The sequence below is a fragment of the Pseudochaenichthys georgianus genome, chromosome 9 (assembly GCF_902827115.2).
Source record: "Pseudochaenichthys georgianus chromosome 9, fPseGeo1.2, whole genome shotgun sequence".
Lineage (NCBI taxonomy): Eukaryota > Metazoa > Chordata > Actinopteri > Perciformes > Channichthyidae > Pseudochaenichthys > Pseudochaenichthys georgianus.
Window position 1 is genome coordinate 36150457 of NC_047511.1, and position 25120 is coordinate 36175576.

General features: G+C 40.8%; 1 long non-coding RNA gene and 1 pseudogene across 2 annotated transcripts; one reads left to right on the forward strand and one right to left on the reverse strand.

Moving 5' to 3' along the window:
* Positions 1 to 733: 733 nt before the first annotated feature.
* Positions 734 to 23879, reverse strand: LOC117452391 (arrestin domain-containing protein 3-like; annotated as a pseudogene).
* LOC139434496 (uncharacterized) lies at positions 14783 to 15448 on the forward strand. Of its 2 annotated transcripts, none has more exons than XR_011643856.1 (3): positions 14783 to 14844; positions 14941 to 15049; positions 15338 to 15448. It is a non-coding gene; the product is annotated as an uncharacterized lncRNA (long non-coding RNA). The 2 variants fall into 2 exon arrangements; XR_011643855.1 differs by having other exon boundaries at positions 14796 to 14844; positions 14938 to 15049.
* Positions 23880 to 25120: the final 1241 nt, after the last annotated feature.

Here is a 25120-nt window from a genome sequence, read left to right on the forward strand (position 1 = left end):
AGAAATAAGCAAATGTTTCCATCAAAAATATTAATAAAACGTATTTAAAGTATTAAAATGCAATAAAAAGAGGTGTGTTCAATACATGTATGCTCTAGAGTGAATTTGCTTCACATTCACACGACCGAGAAGCTGTCGATTTATTAAAAAGAACATTTTTCTTGTCTAATTGTAAAAGTCATTTGTTGATGGTCCCTTTCGCGGAGAAGATCTCCCCGTTAAACTGACGCTGCTGGCGGTTCCGGGAAACTGACGCCGCTTGCGGGTCCGCGAATGTCCGTCGAATATCCACCCTAAAACTAAATTCACCGCGGTGCCCACCTCTCACTTCCGCGATGGGTGTGTCGCCACGAGGAACCTTTTATAGTAAAAGATAGGGCGGAACCTTGTAGGAAATGTTCCCCTCCCTTCGTTTAATATTATTCCTCCACAGTCCACACATGTATCTAATCAGAGTTGGGAAGTAACTAAGTAGCTTACATTAATTTCAAGTACTGTATCTAAGTATAATTTGGAGATACTTTTATTTTAGTATTCTAGTATTCTAATTGTATGCTACTTTGTACTTCTACTCCACTACAATTCAGAGGTACATTGTGTACTTTTAGTCCACTACATTTATTATGTACCTTTAGTTACTTTAAAGATTTGGACTAATGATGTTAAATATAATCAACACTTAAATAAGAATTGAGTTACAGCTGCTGGAGTAAATACACAAGCTACCCTGCAGTAATTATTGCTTGTTTGTAGCCTTTATTTATCCAGGTAAAAATCCCATTGAGATCAACGATCTCATTTACAAGGGAGACCTGCCGCACATTGGTTACACATGTGCAGAAAACAAAAAGGACACATACAACATAATGACAGTGGTGCAATTTACAAACGTATTCACAAAGACAGGTACCAGGAGTATCAAATATCAATTCATCAATCTGTGCTTTAAAATGATGCAGGGGAACCAAAATGCTCATTTTCAATATGTTTTTGCAGTGTTCCAAGCTAGAGGAGCTGCACACATGAAAGTGTTTGTGTCTAAAACAGTCCTAGCACTTGGTACATGTAATAAAAACACATCCTGGGATCTTAGGCAATAGCTACTTGCGACTCTCTGTGATATCAGTGAGCAGATGTAAGGTGTTAGTTTACCCAGCATGGCTTTATAAATGAACATGTACCAATGACTGAGTCTCCGAACAGTAAGTGATGGCAGATTTGCCCCGGCATACAGGGTACAGTGATGAGTAAGTGCTTTACAGTTTGTAACAAATCTCAGCGCACTGTGATAAGCGGCATCTAACTTGATCAGGTATATATCAAATCACCAGTCCAGCACAGGTCACCTTCAACAGCTTTGATAACACATTAATCAATAATTATAATGAAAACGTATTAATATTATTCTAGAATGGATCAATTTGCATAATAAGTACTTTTGGTACTTACTAGTATATTTGGATTTTAAGCCAATTTTGTTGGACTACTAAAGTAGGCTCCTAAAAGTGCAAAATGTTATTCCCATAAGGTAAGATGGGAATCAGGGCCAACCTTACAGTCGTACAAATAACAATGTTTTCAGGTACAATAAGGAATTTCGTTTTTACCAAATGATAAAAAAAAAAACTATGGTCACTGCACTGAATGCTTTCTATACCAAGTGATGTCATTGTCCTTTTCACCACCACTTGTGTTTCCACCAAACAAAAACTGTAGCATTAAGACCATAACATCAGTAACTAACTACATGTAGGCCTATCTCAAAGTCACCTCCTTTACATTATAAACATTAGCTATTAGGACATTAAGTACTGAATCTAAAATATTGCTTGAAGATATATCTTTTCTATTTTATTAATACTGTATTTATATTATATCCAAGTAATCAAGGCAACACTTAAAGGTGGGGTAGGTAAGTTTGAGAAGCCGGCTCGAACGAACGCGCACATGACCAATGAGGGCACGAGATAAGTTTGTGCCCTGATGGAAGGCTGACAGGCAGGGAGGCCATCCAATCCGTTTGGATTGGTTGTACTTTTTACAGTATTACGGCTTCTACAGATGACATTTTTTAATGGATTTGTTGTCAAAGCACTGAAGATATTAATTGTTATCGGGATGTTAAGAGCATTCCATGGAATATAACAAAAAGTGTATCTCGAGCCGGTTTCTGAAACTTACCTACCCCACCTTTAACCTGGTTGATTGTAGACTAATATGACTTGATCAGTGTTTTATTTTCTGATTTGCTTTATCCGTGTCAGTTGGCATGGACCTATTCACTGTTAGAAAGAAATGTCAGTTAATGCAATATAAGACAACATATTTCTCTGGCGCCTTTTTTCCATCATGAATCCAAAGTTTTGTGCTCTCCACATTTAGGAAAATTAATATTCAAAAAGCATTTCATGGTGTTTTCTGATAGAGAGATCTTATGTTTGTAAATCTCCCCCTGACGCTTTGAAGACAAGTAACATATGAGTTTTTCCACAGTGATTATAATAATAATAATAATCCTTATATTTATTATAGCGCTTTATCAATGACTCTCAAAGCGCTTCACAAATACACATTACACATACATGTAATGGTCATCTACTGTGGACAATACCCACAGGAGCAAATTCGGGTGAAGTGTCTTGCCCAAGGACACAACGGCCTGACGCAGTGGGGCGGGAGCGGGTTTCGAACTGAAGTTCCCCAACGCCCCCTTGATCTGATAATCAAACGCACAGACTGTGCGCCACCCGTGATTGTTTTACAATTGATCACAAATGGTTAACTGTTTTTGTCTAGTTTGAACCAGTTCTGTTTATGGTTGTGGCTAACCAGATACATATCAAAGAGCCTACTTCTACACAAAGTATTGTCCTTTTTAATGATGTAAAAATAGTAAATATTGTACAGCTTAAATGTATGTCGTAAACAAAATGCAATACTAATAAAGGGATATACTTTTTAGCTTTACAATATAATGAAAGCATTAACTCTAATTTCGTTTTGACCTCTGAAATGTCCACATATCTTCACAGTCCAACCAATTATATTCATTTCCAAGATTTATCAAAGGAGGGTGTGTCCCATGTTCCATAGGCAGGAGGGGGGTCTGAGAGTTGGGGATCTGAGAGTTGGGGTGCTGATGGTGGTTGTGGAGGGACCATTCCCCAGGCCGGTGGGTAGGTGTTTCCAAATGGTTCAAATCCAAAACCAGAAGCAGCGAGTGGGGGCGCCTCCACACCAGGAACCTTAGGGGCCGGCAGGATGACTATGGGGAATTTGATCACTGGGTCTGAAGCATATTTGACATCAAGGTAGACCTGTTGAGAAATTGTTGAAGTATCTTTAATCATCAGAATTATTGTACCAAATTCCTTTGTACATCCTGGGTGCATAACTCTTACTCTTTTAACTCTTTCGGGCAAACACCATTAACCATGAGAGAGGAGTTTAATCAAAAGCATTCAGGTTCTGCAAAGTGCAGCCATAGGAGACAATAATCCAGATAGGTTGACATTGCCCAGTATCCATTCACTTTCCTTTTTTTATTTTTCAGTTACATAATTCAGAGATTGAATGATTGACGAGTAAGATTACCAATCACATCAAAGGTGTTCAAATTCTTCTTGCAGGGTATGAAAAATGTAAATGTTGATTCAATCATTAAATTCTACAATTGACAATGCACTTTTTCTCCCAGGAGACATTTTTGTACACATAAGTCACATAAGAGCAAGCAGACACATCTTTGTTGACATATGGATGCTTACCCTGAGTCTGTGCTCTGCTTTGAGGATGCTGCAGTTGAGGATGGACGGCTCCACATCGAGTGGGATGGAGAGGACTCGTGTGACATTTTGGTTAGAAGATGGAGGGATGGGCTCTCCCACCTCTTTATACAAGTCTTGAGTTGAAACTCTTCTGTTTCCTTTTGCAAAGAAGCTATGCTTTCTGTACACACAGTACTTGGGCTTGATCTCGCGAGATGAGTTGTTCTGAATGCAGGCCATAACCTTTAGTCCTTCTCCTAGAGACAGATCAGAAGTGTCAAAACAACACTTAGCATGTGTGTAACAAGAGTTAATATAAGTTTTAGGACTCTCACCTTGGAAGAAACCTGTCTTTTCAAGATTCACATCCATGGCTACTGTTCCTGAGTTGAAAAACTTCATTTTCTTATCCTTAGACTCATGCTGTGGTTCCTGAAAGAAGATCAGACAGCAAATCACTTAAACGACTGACAGAAAACACTTAACCTATTAGCTTTCATTCTGGTGTATCAAATGCCCACATCCACTGCCGACAGAAGCTGTGCCAATTCAACAGGTGAACTACTGATTTGTTAAGTCTTACTTTATACAGTGAGGGTGTGGTTAATGTTCAGTCAAAAATATCCAGGTATTCAGGAATGCACATTCCTCAAGGGCTGGGATTTAGCCATTCACCAATACAAGCAGAGTGTTTTCCCAGTTGGTATGCCAGGAATCAGGATGTCACTGTGCACATACCATCAGCCCAGGGTCACCGATCAGGTCTGCCTTCGTGACAAAGTTGATGTTGGTAGAATCTTTCGTTGGAACCCTCATTGATCTGCTCAGCTTGGCTTTTAGCGCATACACAATTTTACCAAAGGCACCGTCGAAGGAAGAGGGCATATCCCTAAAGCAGAGGGCCAGAAGAACATGATAAACTTACTGGATATTTATTTTATACATTGCACATGCAGGAAAGCAAGCAATCAAATTACACATACTCTATAGCAAAACAAATTATATTTATTACAGAGACATCATAAGAATGTTAACTTACTGGGGAGGGATCTGGAAGCTGAATGGGTAAACATGGGATCCTGGGGAAACGACATTGCTGTCTGAATAGAAGAGAGTCATGTTTAAGAGAAACATGTCAAAACAAGTTCATTTTACAACTTCTCTTTATCCTCAGGACAGGCAGAGACATACATACTTACATGGATTTCCCAACTGGTTTGTCAATAGTGTTTCGTTGTCATCTCCTAAAGAAATATCAGCACACTTAATTAGCAGCAATTCAAATGTGTTACTGTTACTATTAAACATTTGGTCAGATCAAGTCAGAAAATAGTAAAAAAAAAATGATATCCCAATTCCAAGTTCACACCAAAAGGAAGCTCAGTTTACAATCACAACAGACAAATTAAAGCAACAACAAAACATATATGAAATTGTAGGTTGGATATTCAAGTTGGATCCACCAGCGAGTCTCAATCACACGGCTAGTGTTACGTTTTATTACCTAGTATTTATCTTGACAACTTCACTTTTTCTCTGCCTGCCCTAGAGTCCCTCCGCTTAACGTGACAGCCAAAGGAATGCGTTTCAAAACAACCTTTTGAACAAAGTAGGCCTATAAGATTTAAAGACTAGTTGTTCAGATATGAAATACTGTTTGGGTTTTATTGTCCACAACGAGTTATTTGATAAAACGAGTCATTTTGATCATTTATATTCTATTTTGATAATAATATTGAACATTTTGCATGTGTCCCTGATATTTGCTGTCACTGGGTCTCATGATATGGAAGCTTTTAAAATATATAAAACATACAGCATGGATATAAAACCCTTAAATCCAAGGTGTCTAATTTGTCCAGTGTTATAAGAATATATCATATGTATTTGTAGTAACTGGGTCACATCTGAGACGGGGTTCTATTTGTCCGTTGAAAACATAGGCTTAGTCGGATGATTTAAGCTCCAAAACTTTATTTATAACAGCAACAAAAGAATATATACTATTTGATAAAAGTGAAACAGTATAACTTAAATAAACAAAATCAAAGTTACCAAATTTGGTTGTCTATTACTCATGGAGTAAACACATTCTAGCTGTTGCCTTCACTGCAACAATCTCCCGAATGATTCTTCCAGGGCCAACACCGTCCCTTTTGTACCCATAGCCCCTCCCCACAGGCTTACCGTCAACCGGTTACACAATTATCTCCAAACCACATTGTCAACATAAATGTAATTTCCTCAAACATGAGGAAACATCTGAACCAAACATACACAGGTTAACTACCTCTTAACAGTCATTCCCCATAATTAATAAACACAAAATAAATAATAAATTACATCCTATTTAAATCACGGAAGTGATGCGCCTCCGTCTTTTCCACCTTCCCTTTGCTGGGGAGACGGCGGTGAAACTCCGCCCGCCGCTCCCCACGTAAGTATGGTGTAATATAGTTAAATGTATGTTGAAATAATTGTAGACTCACAAGCGTGCACTTGTGGTCACGCTACAGAAAGGAAGGGGGAAAAGGTGGACGTTTTAGTGATGATTTAACCTTATTTATTGACGAACGGAAGAGAGCAGGAAATGTTTGGTGTGTGTGTCGCCGCTACGGCTGTCAGTGGCGGAGTCAGTCACTCTGTGATCCGCTCCGTTACATTATCCTCCCCCTCCCCGAGGTTGGCGATGTGCGGCAACCTGGAAAGGTAATCCGCCACTACATTCGATTTGCCAGATCGGTGACGGATAATGAATTTGAACGGTTGGAGTGAGAGGTACCAACGGGTAAGACGGCTGTTGTGATCTTTCATGGAGTTGATCCAGGTGAGGGCCCGGTGGTCGGTTTCCAGGTCAAACTCACGCCCAAGCAGATAGTACTGCAGACTCTCTAGGGCCCACTTAATGGCTAGACCCTCCTTCTCTACAGTGGAATATCTGGTCTCACGGGGTAGCATCTTACGACTCAGGTACAGGATTGGTTGTTCTTCTCCAAGGTCCCCTTGGACCAAGACTGCTCCAAGGCCTACTGCAGAGGCGTCCACCTGTACCAGAAACCTTTTGGTGAAGTCTGGACTTTTAAGGACAGGTGAAGAACACAGGTAGTCTTTTAAGGTGCGGAAGGCTGTTTCACAGTCTTCTGACCAGGTTACTGGGTTCCTCTGATCCTTGTTGGTCAGTGCTGTGAGTGGCGCTGCGATGGTGGCAAACTGAGGCACAAATCTCCTGTACCATCCAGCTAATCCAAGGAAAGACCGGACCTCCTTTTTGGTGCGAGGTTGAGGGCAGCTTCGGATAGCTTCAACCTTATCCACTTGTGGCCGTACCTCTCCTCGTCCCAGTTGGTAGCCTAGGTACCGTGTCTCCCGTCGTGCCCACTCACATTTGGAAGCGTTTAGTGTCAACCCAGCTTTGTGGATCCTACCCAGTATCTCTGAAAGGTGTTGGACATGCTCCTCCCACGAGTTGCTGAAGATCACCACATCATCGAGGTAAGCAGAGCTGCAGTTCTCACAACCCTGGAGGACTCTGTCCATCAGCCTCTGGAAAGTAGCTGGTGCTCCATGAAGTCCAAAAGGCATCACTGTAAACTGGAACAGCTCTGTTGGTGTTCTGAAGGATGTGTATGGTCTGCTTGACTTCTCCAGCGGCACTTGCCAGTACCCTTTACACAGATCCAGGGTGGTGATGTACTTGGCAGCTCCAACCCGCTCCAGCAAGTCATCAATTCTTGGCATGGGATAGGCGTCGAACTCTGAGATGAAGTTGAGCTTCCGGAAATCCATGCAGATCCGTAGAGACCCATCCTTTTTGAAGACGATGACCACCGGGCTGCACCACTCCGAGTTAGATGGCTCAATCACTCCAAGTTTTATCATCTCTTCTACCTCTTTCTGCAGTTCTTCTACCAGTTGTTGTGGGACACGGTAGGGACGTTGGCGGATTGGTTGTCCATCTTTTAGTCGGATGACATGCTCAACAAGGATGGTCTTCCCCGGGCTGGCAGCCAAGAGTGAAGGAGCCTCTTTGAAAATCTGGAGGATCCGTGCATTTTGCTCAGGTGCAAGGTGCGTCAAAACAGGAACGGCAGCCACAGTTAAGGTATCCAACCCATTCTCGACCTCCTCCTCCTCATCCAAGTTCACCTCCCTCACCAACAATGCCTTTTCAGGAGCCTGGACAGAACGTTCCTTCCACTCTTTCAGCAAGTTCACGTGGTAGGTCTGTTTGGTTTTTTTCTTCTCTGGGTGATTGATCTCATAGGTGACTGGACCCATCTTCCGTGTGATGACATATGGCCCTTGCCACTTCGTCAAAAGCTTGCTGTTGGATGAGGGCAGCAGCAAAAGGACTTTCTGGCCAGGCTGGAACTCACGATGCCGAGCTTGCTGGTCATACCAGGTCTTCTGGCTTTTCTGGGCCGAACGCAGGTTGACTTCAGCCTCCTCCTGGTATCCTGCCAACCGATCCCTCATCTCCAGCACAAACTGCACCACTCCTCTATCACTTGGAGTGGTCGTAGGAGCCTCCCAGCCTTTTCGGAGTAGGTCCAATGGGCCCTGAACCTCCCATCCATATAGCAGCTCGAACGGCGAGAATCCAGTTGAAGCTTGGGGTACCTCTCCGTAGGCAAAAAGCAGGAATGGGAGCCAGCGGTCCCAGTCCTTACCAGTGTCATCAACAAACTTCTGCAGCATCTTCTTCAGTGTCTGGTTGAATCTTTCCACCAGGCCATCAGTCTGCGGGTGATACGGCGTAGTCTTGATCGCCGAGATGCCCAGTTGTCTGTAGAAGAGCTGCATCAACCTGGAGGTAAAGTTTGTTCCCTGGTCCGTTAGGATCTCGTCTGGTATCCCCACTCTGGAGAACAGCTGTACCAGCGCACGCAGAACCGATGGGGCGGTGATGGTACGCAGGGGAAAGGCCTCCGGAAACCGGGTGGCGTAGTCACACACACAACAAGAATGTATTGGTGTCCCCCACTGCTTTTCACCAGAGGGCCGACAATGTCCCAGTGTGCGAGAAAGTACACGTCCCACCGTCCGGGACGTGTTATTTACAATATCGGACAAGTAGATCTTTCAATGGACTTGTCCGGCGGACAAGTGACGTTTTTCGCCCTGATTTATTGACAAATTATTGATACATTCAGTTTACAAAAGGCAGAACTCATTCGCAAATTGTAGGTGTCCGCCATTGTTCGTTTAGAAATGTTAGTTTCGGTTCTGCTTGTCGATTCCTAAGGAAATGCATCTCGCCGCTTTCTGTACAGTTAGACGGGGCGGGGCGGGAAGTGTAGCACAGTGGCAGGTTGGGAAGCAAAACTCGGTTCCGAGTAGGAACAAATAACAATTGTCCGGTATCGGGATTAATAAGAGTTGTGAGGACAGGAGGCGAGGCCGAGCCCCGTGGACCGCAGCTCTCTCTCTCTCTATGCTCCGTATCAGCTGATCGCTGCACGGTGCAGCTCAGCGTCTCTCTCTCTCTCTTTCTACACACAGCGGATCCGCTGCCCGTTTAACAGCCTCATCTTTGTCAAACTTTCTTATGTTCTTTCTCTTACACGTATTGAAGGTTATTAAGCGTTTTAGCTCCTGTGTTGTTAATATTGACCGCCATTTCCTTTATGAAGTAAAGCAGCCTCCCTGTCTGTGTCCTCGCGCTGTCCTCACATCCCCGGACCCCCAGACTCGGAGGAGCACAGGGATGTCAGTATTGTTTATGAAGCAAGGTATAGAAAGTACATTATTGAAATGAAAATACTATTTATTTACTTTTACAAACAGTGAGCAGCTGGGCAGCATGTGTATTGCAGGACATGTGTAAGCGTGCAAGCGTCTTTGAGTTGTAGAACAGTGCTATGCCTATAGGCTATAAATATAATTAGGGCCCGAGCACGAGAGTGCTAGGACCCAACGGCGTCCTAGCACGAAGTGCAAGGATACCTATTGTTATTCGTGGTATTATTATTTTTTTTCTGCTGGCGTTTCCTGTTTTTGAGGCCTTTAGGACGCTGAAAAAGTTGTATAATTTTGCACGGACTCCATAACTGGTGAAAACTACCTTATTCTGGAGTCAATTGTACAACTTGCTCGCTAGCGCCACCTATACAAATCCCAATTCGGAATTCATTTACAAAGTCGCACCGTAACTCCAAATGACCTGACATTTTGCACACATATCCGGGTGGACCTGCTCTACAAATAATCTCCTTGAACTCCTAAGCTCCGCCTACTTTATTTTTTTTTAAATTAGCATAATTTACAAAACAGTTAAATATTCACTTAAATTTCAAATGTTGGTTTTTCAACACCAAACTCAGTATACAGTATCACCGGAGGGTCAGACACATTACCCTAGGAGATGAGCATGTTCAAACGATAAATATTTCCAACATGAATTAAAACGTACTCGCAAAAAGGCGGGGCTTAGAAAGAAATGCTCATAATTCATCAACAATGTACCAAAAAAACACACATTTTGTTGGTAAGGTTCAGTCTGTATTGGGGAATAGGCACCAAAAGTGATTTCCATTTTGGACTATAGGGGGCGCCAAAAACATGACAAATGTATAACTCATGAACCGATGGACGAAATCTTTTTTTTTTTTTTTTAGACATACTCTAGGGATGAGTATGAACTTATATTTAAAGTCTCACAACGAATGACAATTGTGGGCGTGGCCTGTACTTTTTTTTTTATGACGATGTGCTAAAATGTGTTTCGGTACGCAAAACTTGGGACACGCGTCACAGCCCGCGACCTTTTGAAGAATGTAAAAAAAAAAAACGTACATTTTCAAAAAAACTGCTCACTAGCGCCCCCTATTGTGTGGTAGTCACATATAGTTTCTCAAAACTTCACGAATTTTGGCACAGACATTTCTCATGGAATTGCGGATATATTTGTAAATACATTCCATTAGCCCCGCCCCACAAAAAGTCGGCCATTTTGAAATATGTGCGTTTTTCAGCCATTTTACGCACGTTCTTGCGAACTCCTCCTAGGGGAATGATCGGAAAAATTCCAATGCAGGACAGGTTTAGCCCCTATCCCATATGATACTTAATTGAGGAGCACATTTTTGAAAAATTACTCGTGGAGGTCGTAAGCTAACAGCGAATACACCATTTTTGACGATTTACATGTCGCAAATTATTCTAAACTACTCGGATATAGTTATTCCGATATTCACGAAACGCTGTATACATATTGCTATTATGATTTCACACATATTTCAAATTGGCTTTTATTAGCCCCGCCCCCCAGAAAGTCAGCCATTTTGAAAAATGTACGTTTCTCATGCATTTTAAGCACATTTTAGCAAAGTCCTCCTAGGGAAATGTTCCAAAAAATTCCAATCCAGCACAAATTCTGCCCATATCCAATGTGATGCTAAATTGTGAAGAAATTAGTTGCTAGCTGAATCGAGGACCTCGTAAGCTAACGGAGAATATACCTTTTTGGACCATTTATATGTCAGATAAGCTACTGAAACCTGCCCGTCTGCCTCGCACATCAACGCTCACAAACACACAGACACACCTACACGTTCTACAACACACACCTACACGTTCTACAAAAAACACAAACAGCTCCTAAAGCATATAATAAATATAAATATTAGGCTACAGCCCTTGTATTTATTAAGTGAAGCACCATATGGTTTCATGAAAAATCTCCTAAAGCCTACAAATAAACACACCCCCCTCCCCCACACAAACACTTTCTCTGTCTATAAGGCTTACAGTTACATTGTTCAATCATGCTTTAGCAACCATGTCTTTATTATGATCTCTTGTTTTCTCTGTGATTACCACAATTCTGGAGAAATGGATCTGCTGGGGAACGACCCTTACTTTGAAAAGTGCACGGCAAATCAGAAGGCCAGAGCTGCCACCTGAGGTGCTGGATAAAGCAAGCCTGAACAGCGCTCAGGAACATCATCCACCCAAACCTCCGCTGACTGCAGTACAGACGTATGAGTGTAGACGTGTAGAGCTCATCACTGCTGTCACTTCAGCCTTACATACTTTTACTTATAATTAAAACATTACATCTGTGTGCCATATAGTACTTGTCATTTTGCATATACTGTATATACTTATTACATTGCATTGTCTTTATTTAAAATACTGTCTACACTTAATCTACAACTTCTCTCATATTATTGAATCTACATTGTGGTTGTTATATATTTATCTGTTATCTTGCACTTCTTTGCGTCTTAGGTTTACATTTTAATTGTTGCTGTGACGGACTGCGGAGCTGAGCAAAACACACACTAACAGTTAGACCAAACACACTTAGCTATTCCATCTACCTCTGGAACTAGCTAAACTAGTTATAAATATGTTTATTCTTCACTGTCGGCATATCGCTACCTGGTTGATGCAGGAAAAATGGTACCAACACAGTTGGCGCACATGCCTAAGATTTCCTGGTCAGAAACAAAGGAACGCAAAGTCAGGTAAACAATTTAGAGACATGACAAACGGCTCATCTCGGAGGACTGAGGGGGGGGGGGACCAGCAACCCTCCCCGACAGGCGCACGGACGCGAGGGCCCGCTCATCACTGCGCGCACAAGTGCGACCGTAGTTTTAATTTATTATTATTATTATCATTATTATTATTATTAGGTTATGTCCTATGTGTTGGACATGTGTGGTTGGACTCTGTCTCACAGGCAGGTTGCAGTGTAACATCAGAGGAGACTGGGCCAATTGCACATTCTCAAACTGCACCACTTAGAACTAACTAAACAATGCAGAGATTATTTTTATATAATTTTATTCAATAACCGTAAGAAATTAAACAGTATGAAGTGATTTGTAAATAGGAATACAGATTTGACTTAATGTTTTCATAAATATATTTGTCTCCCAGTTTGACTTATTTTTACCCTCTCAAAGAACCGGAATCGAGAACCGAAAATAACCGGAATTGAAAAGCAGAACCTGAATCGTTAAAATCGATACCCAACCCTATGTGTGATGTGTAAAAACCGTGGGAAAATGTAAAATACGATGAGGAAGAAGAAGATTCCAGTGGCCCCAATTTTTGTCCATTCTGGACAAGTGAAAAATGTATTCGGACAAGTAAATTGCCAAACTCACTTGTCCATGGACAAGTACTCTCTAAAAACTTTTTCTCACACTGTGTCCATGGCAATCCTGCGGAAAGGAGTAGATATGACAGGCAGAGGCTGCAGGAAAGCTCTGTCAGACTTGCGGGCGATGCAGGTTTTCTGGCATGTGGGGCATGTGGTGCAGTATTTCAGTATATCAGTATACATGGAGGGCCAATAAAAACGTGCGCTGACACGCAGATAGGTTTTATGGCGGCCAAGGTGCCCGGCCCATGGGATTGTGTGTGCTAGGTGCATGACAAGTGACCTACAGCTAGCTGGGACAATGAGACGTTTGTGGTCATCAGTAACTATGTACAAAACATCCTCATCCACCATAAATATTTCCTTTCCCACACACTTTTCATTTCCCTCCTTTACCACTTTAGTGAACAAAGGTTTTAGTGTGTCATCTACTCTCTGCAACACAGCGATATTTTCTGGTACTACCCACATCTTATCAGTCTGTAAACCATCCCTTTCATGAGCCGTTGGCCTTAGCTGCTTCTCAAAGCGGCGTTGGCGACGTGATTTTCTTGGCCCCTTAGTGCCACCCTCACACAGACTACTGTCTAAGTCTGGGAGTGGTTGGACTCCAGCTTTCGCTTGGGCTCTAGTTACCATTGGGCCAGAAACATTAAAGAGCTTACGAAATGCTTTTAGCACCTGTTAGTGGGCTTAGTATATGATAGAGGTTGCATTTGTATTGTGGAATGTGCCATATGATTTTTTTATTATTGATCTATTTTTAATAAATCACGATTATAACAGCATACAAAAGTTGTCAGTTAGTAACAATCGTTCGTTGCGCCGGAAACATCAACTTCGGCCATTTCCGGCGGTGACGTCATGAGTGGAACACAGCTGAGCTCAGTCCCGTTTGAATGCATTGAAGGGCCAAATATTACGACAAAGGATGCACAGCAATAAGACGCCAAGAATAATTGGCAAGCGATATGTTGTATGGGGATGTGGGGCCGTCTCAACATCTGGTTATGGGATGTTTTTGTGGCCAAAAAAATGATCAAATGTTGCGTATATGGACAAAACAAGTGCGTCGTACGAGGCGGACGTTTGCTAGACCAGGTAACCCGGGGTCGATGAAACCGACGATGTGTGGGGCAGCACATCGAGAGATCGTGTTTCGAACAATCAACAATGCCCACTAAGGAGAGAGAGTAAACGCTTTCTCGAAGGTTCGTTTTGCTTTCTTACAACGTTACGTTAACTCAACCTTACGTTTGCCATGAGGCTATGTTACTTCCCTTAAGAGCTAGCTGTCTTAGCTAACAACAGTTAGCAGCTAACGTTTTCTGCAGTTTGTGTTTCCACTGAAAAACGTGATTTAGTTATTTAAGGGTAAGTTAACTAAACGTTATCTTACAAGTAGAGAAAGTTAAGTTGTGTTTAAAATCGTCAATGTAATGCACGTTAAAGGTTTTGTGTTGAGCATGAAGTTAGCTTTACTGTAGCTCACCAAAGGTTAGCATGTTAAGCTGCACTTTCTGTGGCAGCTCGTTTAACACAAAGAGGGGTTTTGTGCTTCATTGTAAACTTTTCTTACAAATGTGTGTTAATCTACCTGAAATTGTAGGGACAGTTTTTTTTTTCTACTCAACTATACAGACCATTGTTGAGGAGATGCAAAACATACTGTAAATGAGTTGGGTCTGACATATACTTTGAGTAATGTTACTTTGCTGCTAAAAAATGAAACATTATCAGATGAGGACATCACCAAAGTGTGTGAGTCTGTCAGGGGGTTTGATCTGTTCTTTGCATGTCGTACAGGGCCTGTACACACTGCTCTGGTATGAATTAAAAATATAATTGTAAAATGTATGTCTCTCGCTCTTGTCATCATTCAGGCTTTGCATTTTAACTCCTATGACTGGTTGCGGACTTGAAGGGAACGACTCCATGGCCTTCCTGACATCCAGGAAAAAGGTGAGATTCTAATCCATTTCAATGCCAACAGCCAGTCATTGTTTTTAACTTTTTTAATATGATTTTTTGGGGAATTTCTATTTTATTGGATAGTAGAGATCTACTGGAACCTAACACCAGAGAGAGAGAGATAGAGGGAGGAGATGATATGCAGCAAAAGGCCGAGCCGGATGGTTGCTGCTCCGTGTGGAGCGTGTTCTATCAGGTAAAGCACTTTGGTACCCAGTTATTTATGGTATTGAGTTTGAATTTAGCCTTTGGAAGGTCATTTCCGACAGTGCATTGTAAAGACTGAAAAAACATTTATTTGTCTCAACATTCCTGTAATAATTTGTTTTTTTATTGTTGATATTGTTTTGTTCTTTATTTTTGTTGTGAGAATCACTTTGCAATTGTGTAAGTGCTATATACATAATTATACTAATATTATTGTTGTTACCATCATTACCATTATTAAAAAAAATGTCTTTGTTTTCTTTATTTATCGCTGCAGAAAGGATCATGCCAGCCCACATCAAACACCTGATCAAGAACTTGTGAATCTTCAGGCAGAAAAGATGAAAACACCTGTTCAAAGTTCCAGTTTCCTGTACATGGAACCATGCCTGTCCTCTGTCCTTCAGTCAGTCCTGAGGCCTGTACTACGAAGCAGGATGTTCTCTTCGCGGCTAACTTCAGGGAAAACTCCGGCTTTCCGGTCCTACGAAGCTGGTTCTCTTTTTAGCAGGCTAGATCTCCATGGTAACTTATGCTGAACGGCTAAACTGCCCCGGAGCAGGTTAGGTTGCAGGCTAAGAGCTCAACTCAGTGAAAGCACCGCCTGCTGACCAATCAGAGCTCAGTGTGCGGAGTTCAAAGCGATCAAGTCATATTACAGGAGAAAGGAAACACAGAAAAGCTGCCGTTGCAGGAAAGACGGCCGGCAAAAATCACTGACTGTGTGAACGTGAACATGAACAGAATATCACCTCCATCTTCAGAGCAATCTGACTATTATAACATTAGCGTTAAGAAAGCTAACTTAAATATCTGCCACAACATAAGTAACCGGATCAGAGTAACATTAAGTACAGTCCGCGGCATATCACTTCATAATGTATCATATCTCCTTATCTGAGTCAGCTGAGCCGTATCTGGCCGTGCAACACTCAGTGTCACATACTGTATGCAGAAGTATTATTTTAAGCAACACATAAGTTGACGAAACACTCGAGACAAATGTAATTGAAGTCAGATCGTGTTTTAGACGGGGCAGTGATATCATAAACCTGTTAATGTACGCATTCAAACACTTTTTCTTTTGCCAGCTGTATTCACCTTGCAGGTGCAGCTATGTGGCTTTGATCCTGATCAAGTGTTTAAGTCATGGATGTTTAAAGTTTAACTTCTTCATATTTGACTAGTATTAAAGTGCACTTTTCATTCAGGAAGTATGACGCTGCGCTGTCAGTACGCTTCTCCATGTTTGTGATTGGTCGAATGCTCCAAATACCACCCCTTTCATGTGAACGCGCACCAAACTAGATAGGACACGGCTGGCTTGAGCGATCCACTTGATAACCCGCGTCGTAGGACCGTTTAGTGAGAGCACGTATGTTTTGGATTAGGCCAACCGGCTAACTCAAACATATCCAGGTTAGGTTGAACCGGCTTCGTAGTACAGGCCTCTGGACCCTATGACTCGGACACTAGTTCTACCAAGGCGTATTAGAGGTAGGAGAGGAGTGGAGTTATCTTTGTATTTAGGCTGCAAGTCGACAAAGGTGATCAGATGCTAATAATGATCCGATTCATTTGATATTGATTGTCTGCCAATACCGAATCCTGATCCGATTCTTCTATTTCCCAGATAATACAGCTGCACCGTGTACACTAGCTCTATTTGTTTTTGCCATTGTAATTCACCATAAGCAATTGTTGACTGTAACGTCTAGACTCTATGCCAACCAACTGTAATTTGTAATGTATTATACTTTAACGGTTCTGGCAACCACAGCAGCCCAAATGTTAACGTAAATATTAAGTTTTCTTTTTACAGTGTACTTATATCTGTACATTTCTTTTCAGTTTGCTTCAAGAAGTGGCTTCAACAGACAGAAGTGCAGGCCAGATTGGGAAAGGCTGGACGCTACACAACGGGAAACATTATAGACATGAACAAGGAAAAACAACAAACACTTTCTTTGTTGCCTTGTTCTTATCATACATAGTGTTACGGTTTTTGTTACCATTTAAATATTGAATTCTATGTATTACTTTTATTTTAAATCAAATGCACCGGTTTTAGATAATATATTTATTTTGATGTGTAGGTTGATTTGCAGGTTGGTTGTTATTTGTATAATTATTGTATTGTTACTGTGTATTTTATTATATTAACTAGCTATTTATTAAATTAAAATGCTATTATGAACACCATACAATGTCTTTATTTTGTAGATACCAGAATACATGACACAATGAATCTTTGTAATATATTTATGTTCTCTTGTTTAAATAATCATACCAGTATTTAATGTATGCTGGTCACCTGGAATCCTGGTAAGCTCCCAGCAGGGTATATTTAATACTATTATTAAACATAAGCTGGTGATAGATGGATAAACCAGCCATCCTGGCCAGCTGAAGTGTCCAAAACCCCTCTCCAGCCAACCATTCCAGCCTAATATCTACTGGCTGGTCAATTTACAACAGCCTGACCAGCTACATGTATCTAAACTGGTTATTTCAGCAGTCATTATTATTTATTTACTATTTTTGAGAATCTCTATGAATTTTAGTCAAATGTATATACCAGTCTCTGTTCTGTTGCCTGAGCCAAGTTTGCCTGCTACATTACGATGTATTATTATTGATTTACTATTTATTGAGAATCTCTATGAATTAAAGTCAAATGTATACCAGTCTGTGTTCTGTTGCCGCATCGGATCTCCGCCAAATGAGTCTTGTCTGTCACTCGATTCTGTCTCCAGAGTCCGACATCAGCCACAGAGGTAGTATATTACTCAACAGGTGTTCTACTCGTGACGTGCGTGACGTCACTAACCGGCGAAAGCTGTTTTGTTCGGAGCGGTCGTGTAACATCGGAAGTGAGCATGGAAAGTTGTAATAAACCACGATTTATAAATACTGCGGGCATATTGTCATGAATGACATGATTTCCCATTAATAATAGTATATATATTATCGTAATAAGAACAGTATTGTCCTTCATTTCGTAAGCTCTTTAACATCTACATTTACATTCCCATCTTCCCCAGAGTCAGTTTTCACAGAGAGTTCTTTTTCATGCAGAAAGTCCCAGAGTACTGGTAAATCCCATCCCAGGATTGCATCAACAGGCAAATTCTGTACCACCCCCACACTCAACAGGTACGACTGTCCATCAATGATCACGGAAACGTCCGCTTTGGGATAGGGATGCTTATCCCCGTGAACACACAAAATGTCTGTTTGTCTGCTGTAGTCCATAGTTCCAATTGGCACAAGACTTTGCTTCACTAGAGACATGAAGCTACCAGTATCCAACAAAGCAGTGACCTGCTGGCCATTAACAGTGACAGCTTTAGAACGTTGAACACATTCCTCTTGATCCCCAATGGGCCCCAACTCTGCCCGGGGTGCATAGCAAGCACCTGTGACCTTAGCTTTGCGTAGGGGACACACAGAAGCTATGTGCAGGGCTCGACATTAAGGATGGCCCGATGGCCCGGGGCCATCTAGCATTTAGCTCGGGCAATGAAGACTCACCTGCTGGTGGCCCGATCGGGCAATCTATTATGCCAGTATCATGCAGCTCGCGGATCCAGTAATGAGTGACCCGACAGTAAAACTAAACACATCTATAACTAGTTTAGGTAGTTTGAGAAGTAATTAAAATTAGGGATGCACGATAATTATCGGCCCGATAATTATCGGTCCGATATTAGGAATTATGACGTCATCCCGATAAACCGATAACAGTATTAATAGCCCCGATAATATACAATATATTTTTTGGGTAAAAAAAAAGAAAAAAATACTGCGGTGTGGGTGGATTGGGATGAGGGGCGCTTGTTTTTCACTTGGCTCCTCCCGTTTTGCCAGTACTGTGGTGTTAGTGGTTTAGGAAGAGGGGAGTTCTTCACAAATCCAGCGCTCCCTAATACTTCGAACCTGATCAGTCATCTGAAACATCGCCATCGCTACGATGGTGTGTTAAAAGCGTACGAAGACAATAATACAGTGTGTGTGTGTGTGTGTGTGTGTGTGTGTGTGTGTGTGTGTGTGTGTGTGTGTGTGTGTGTGTGTGTGTGTGTGTGTGTGTGTGTGTGTGTGTGTGTGTGTGTGTGTGTGTGTGTCTGCGCGCGCGTTGGAGCTATGTGCAACTCAAGGCATATGCTCGAACCGGAACTGCCTGGACGCTGCAATCATGTTGCTGAGTGTGCTGACTTTTCGTACAATGTCCCGCTGTCTGCTTCCTGCATCAAGTCAAGTGCTCGGCGCAGTTGTGTGGATAGAGCGCTCCTCTGTTTTCATTTAAACAGCTCCTTATATCCGTTAGCGCAGCTAGCTAGCACCAGATGCTAACAACAACAATGCACGTAAGGTCTCTCTCTTGCTCGCTCGGACCACACGTACACACACCCCCCGGTCCTCCAGATGGCCAGTCGGTGCCTGCCGGTGAGCGTGGAAGTGTGGTCTGCCACAAGCGGGCGGCAGGAGCGGGGCTGTCAGCATCAGCTTGTAGATGGTATTTTAAACTCGATGCGCTCTGAAGCTACGGGGCGGCCGAGGAAAAAAAATACACATGCGTTAATCGCGTTAAAATAATTAGTGGCGTAATTTTAATTGTTGTTATCGGTATCGGTATCGGTCTTGAGAAGCAGGAAGTTATCGGTATCGGTTTAAAAAAACCAATATCGTGCATCCCTAATTAAAATAGCTACGTGTGATATTCTAACCTGAAGTGTGTGTGTTGTTCGCTCACCGCTGCATGTGATTATGCAGAGCTGCGTGTCGACTCGTCAGCAGCAGCAGCTGGTGATCTCTCTCTCCCGTCAGATTAGACTTCACTCGCGTTTATGTCCATATCGATCAGATCCAGCTAATGATATGACTACCTGCTTATTAAAAGACACCTAAACAATAAGTGTCGCTATGCAACTGGGTGAGGCCACAAAGTATAGCGCAGCATTATGCATTTGTTTACATGCCCACCGGAACCCCGAGGCATTACCAACAGATCAACGCACAATCAACCCATACAGGACATCTCTTTCTCCACATTAAGTGTTAGACATTAGAGTTGACTATTCTTGTCTGTCACATACTCTTCTTGTCTGTCACATACTCTTCTTGTCTGTCACATAAGTGGCGCAACTGAATACTACCCGGACAATGAATCGAATGCAACCACATTTTCGCGGGAATTTCAGTTTGTTACGGATTCTGATGCTGAATACATAATGATCAAATAATTTAAAGTCAGAGTGTATTACAATGTTTCTTAGTCCACCAAAGCAAGGTGAACAACCTGGAAAGAAGAGAAAGACTGAGCTGCAGCCCCCCCCCGAAAAAAGAGAATCAAAGTGATAGGTAGGCTATGTGCCCAATAATATTTTCTTCAAAGTAAATATTCAATATTTTTTCTTCAAAAGTAAATATTTTCTTCATAAGTAAATATGGGCATAACATGTTTTAATAGATAATTTTTTTATGGTGGTCCAGAGACAGGATATAATTTCACATTTGTTATGATATAAATGATTTTTTTATGGTGGTCCAGAGACAGGGATTATAATTTGACATTTTGTATGTGTTTGCAGATGTGCTCATCAAGCAGATGAGATGAGATAAAATGATTTTGTGCAATACGTTCTTAATGAAATTGGTATTGTTGGATTCAGTACTACTTGGACTACTACCAAAAGTACAATCAAGTACTTTTACTGTGTACTTTTTGAGTAATCCTTTGTCAAACTCCACCCCTGAGTACAATAATGCATGTTTTCTGCCATCTTTGATGAGAGATAATGATTTTGTGCAATAACTTCTTAATGAAATTGGTACTGTTGGATTCAGTACTACTTGGACTAGTAGCACAAGTACAATCAAGTACTTTTACTGTGTACTTTTTGAGTAATACTCGTTTAAACTCCTGTCCTGAGTACAATAATGCATGTTTTCTGCCATCTTTGATGAGCGATAAAATGATTTTGTGCATTAAGTTCTTCATGTAATTGGTACTCTTCGATTAAGTACTACTTGGACTACTACCAAAAGTACAATCAAGTACTTTTACTGTGTACCTTTTGAGTAATCCTTTGTCAAACTCCACCCCCGAGTACAATAATGCATGTTTTCTGCCATCTTTGATGAGAGATAAAAGGATTTTGTGCAATAAGTTCTTAATGTAATTGGTAATTCAGTACTACTTGGACTAGTAGCACAAGTACAATCAAGTACTTTTACTGTGTATCTTTTGAGTAATACTCGTTTAAACTCCTGTCCTGAGTACAATAATGCATGTTTTCTGCCATCTTTGATGAGCGATAAAATGATTTTGTGCAATTTATCGCTCATCAAAGATGGCAGAAAACATGCATTATTGTACTCTGGAGGAGAGTTTGACAAAGGATTACTCAAAAAGTACACAGTAAAAGTACTTGATTATACTTGTGGTAGTAGTCCAAGTAGTACTGAATCCAACAGTCCAAATTTCATTAAGAACTTATTGCACAAAATCATTTTATCTCAAATAAAAGATGGCAGAAAACATGCATTATTGTACTCTGGAGGAGAGTTTGACAGGGGATTACTCAAAAAGTACACCGTAAAAGTACTTTATTGTACTTTTAGTAGTAGTCCAAGTAGTCCTGAAACCAACAGTACCAATTACATTAAGAACTTATTGCACAAAATCCTTTTATCTTTCATCAAAGATGGCAGAAAACATGCATTATTGTACTCTGGAGGGGAGTTTGACAAAGGATTACTCAAAAAGTACACAGTAAAAGTACTTGATTGTACTTTTGGTAGTAGTCCAAGTAGTACTGAATCCAAGAGTACCAATTACATGAAGAACTTATTGCACAAAATCATTTTATCGCTCATCAAAGATGGCAGAAAACATGCATTATTGTACTCAGGACAGGAGTTTAAACGAGTATTACTCAAAAAGTACACAGTAAAAGTACTTGATTGTACTTGTGCTACTAGTCCAAGTAGTACTGAATACAACAGTACCAATTTCATTAAGAACTTACTGCACAAAATCATTTTATCTCTCATCAAAGATGGCATAAAACATGCATTATTGTACTCCGGAGTGGAGTTTGACAAAGGATTACTCAAAAAGTACACAGTAAAAGTACTTGATTGTACTTTTGGTAGTAGTCCAAGTAGTACTGAATCCAACAGTACCAATTACATTAAGAACTTATTGCACAAAATCATTTTATCTCTCATCAAAGATGGCAGAAAACATGCATTGTTGTACTCAGGGGTGGAGTTTGACAAAGGATTACTCAAAAAGTACACAGTAAAAGTACTTGAATGTACTTTTGTTAGTAGTCCAAGTAGTACTGAATCCAACAGTACCAATTACATTAAGAACTTATTGCACAAAATCATTGTATCTCTCATCAAAGAGGGCAGAAAACATGCATTATTGTACTCTGGAGGAGAGTTTGACAGGGGATTACTCAAAAGTACACAGTAAAAGTACTTGATTGTACTTGTGGTAGTAGTCTAACAAGTACTGAGTCCAACAGTATCACTTTTATTAAGGATGTATCGCTAAAAATCATTTTATCTCATCAAATATAGCAGAAGTTACATGATTTTGTTCTCAGGAGGGGAATTTGAGAGTATTACCCAGAAAAAAGACAGTAAAAGTACTTCCTTTTATTGTACTGAGTCAAACAGTGTTAGTTTTTTTTAAGAACTCATGGTAAAAATAATTTGTATCGCATGAAGCAGAAAAAACATGCATTCTTTTACTCTTGCGTTAGTGCTGCTTCTCAGCGATTACCGTAAAGGCGCTATAAATCGCGCACTCAAAAATGAAGAACTGCTCATTTGACCAAGCAAATTTGAGAGACGGCTGAGTTGACCGCAGTCTTTTGTACAAAGATGCCTATTATTATTTGAAATGTATTAAATGTGTGTTGTGTAAATGTTATAAGACAATTATTGATTTATCCGAGTTGAATTGAGATCTGTTCTGCATAAGAAACATCATGCTTTTTGTATTGCAGAATATAAAGTGTTCTAATCCCTATATTATAAGCAACATGTTGTCGCTGTCTGAAACAGTGTGGGAATGTTTAGTAGGCTACATTCCGTGAGCTTTTATTTTGAATCTTCTGCCATGGCGCCAATCCATGTAAGGCTTAAGCAACAATTGTTATTGTTCAACAGGTTTTGTATTTATTTCAGCACTTACCGTTATCGTTTTTTTCTCCGACGAAGAAGTGTTTGATGCTGAAGTACTTGTCCTTGGAGTGGTAGATGACAGTAGTTTGTCCGTGACGCTCGCTCCACATCACATTTGCTTTCCCCTTGAACTGAATCAATAGGGAGTTTATTTTGCACTCTTTGGCAACTTCCAGCGTGACCTCACCAGAAACACAGTCGCCACTGGTAAAGGTGTTTTGCTCATTACTGGCAGGGTTATAGTTCACCGTGAGGCTCTTCACGCTCGACATGATGACAAGAACATACGAATACAAGTTGTTTTTCAAGCTAAAACCGACAAGACGAAAGACTCAGCGGTGGGTGTGGTACAGTTTTGAGGAGAACCCATTGGCACAATTCCAAACCGAACCCTACACCATCACCATCCCCCTCCTCAATTTCAATGTGTGCGCGTTCGCGTGGAGTGTCCGCCTCCGCCACGTTCAAAAACGACTACTTTATGAATGGATTCTGCATCGTTACCAGAGTGGAATCTTGTACTTAAAGGTGGGGTAGGTCATTTTGGAGAAACCAGCTCGAGTGCGCTAGAATTTGAAAATACACAGCCGTAAAAAATCTGCCACTTCCTTACAGAGCCCCTCCTCCAACACACACGAACGCGCACGAGATACATTTGTGCACAGATGGAAGGCTGACAGGCAGACCCATCCAGTAATTTTAGTCGGGTCGGCTAAAATGATTGGTCGTGCTTTTTAAAGCGTTTCGGCTTCCACAGATGACATTTGTTTATGTATTTATTGTCAAAGCATTTAATATATTCATTGCTATCGGGATGTTAAGAGCATTCCATGGAATATAACAAAAAGTGTAGTAGAAATACTAAAGTGTAGGAATACTTACAAGTAGAAGCCCTGCATTCAAAATGTTACTCAAGTAAAAGTACAAACACATTTCTAAATATCTAGAAGTACCAAAAGTAAAAGTAATAATATTGCTGATTGGCGCATTTCACATTCATATTAAAGGTTTTGATCATAACTACTGATGCATTAATCAATGTGTTTATCAAGCTGGTAAATGTGAATTTACTGCTGGGTAGCATGTGCATTTAATCCAGGTGTAACTAAAGTCTTATTTAAGTGTTGATCATATTGTTTATCATTAATCTACTATATCTATAACTAAAGGTACTACATAAATGTAGTGGAGTAGCCTAATGGTTCAATATTAAACTCTGAAGTGGAGTAAAATAACAAAGTAAGTAAGTACTCAAGTCATGTAGCCTATACAAGTACCTCAAAATTGTACTTAAGTACAGTACTTGAGTCAATCTACTTAGTTAACATCAGTGTTCATGACTTCACCACCTACCTGACCATTTGCAATGCTGTCTATGTATGTCATGAAACACACTGGCCCATTTCCAAACCAATTCCTTAACACAACTAGCTCTGCAAGCTATACTCTGCAATAAAGTATTGATTCATGCTGAAAGAATATTGCTGTTTGTTCTATTAACTGTAGACCTCTTCAACTCCATGTCATCAAGGCTACACTTGATTTAGTTGTACTGCAGATGGTAGCACGATGACTCGATCACAGATGCTTTCGATATGCATTCCAGTGGGCATGGACAATTTAGTAGAAACATGTTTTCAGTAAATGCAATCCAATGTAACATTACCACTTACTTCAACATCATAAGATTACACAACATTTATGTGACACTGTGTCTACCAACCTTAAACATTATAAGCTTTCTAATGGTGTGATTTATTGGACTCTTGAATTCAATTGCAAGGTGTGGCCGTAGGTGTATTAACTGCCCCTGAGATCTTTTATATTGTAAAGTTATATGATTCCAACATACTGTTGT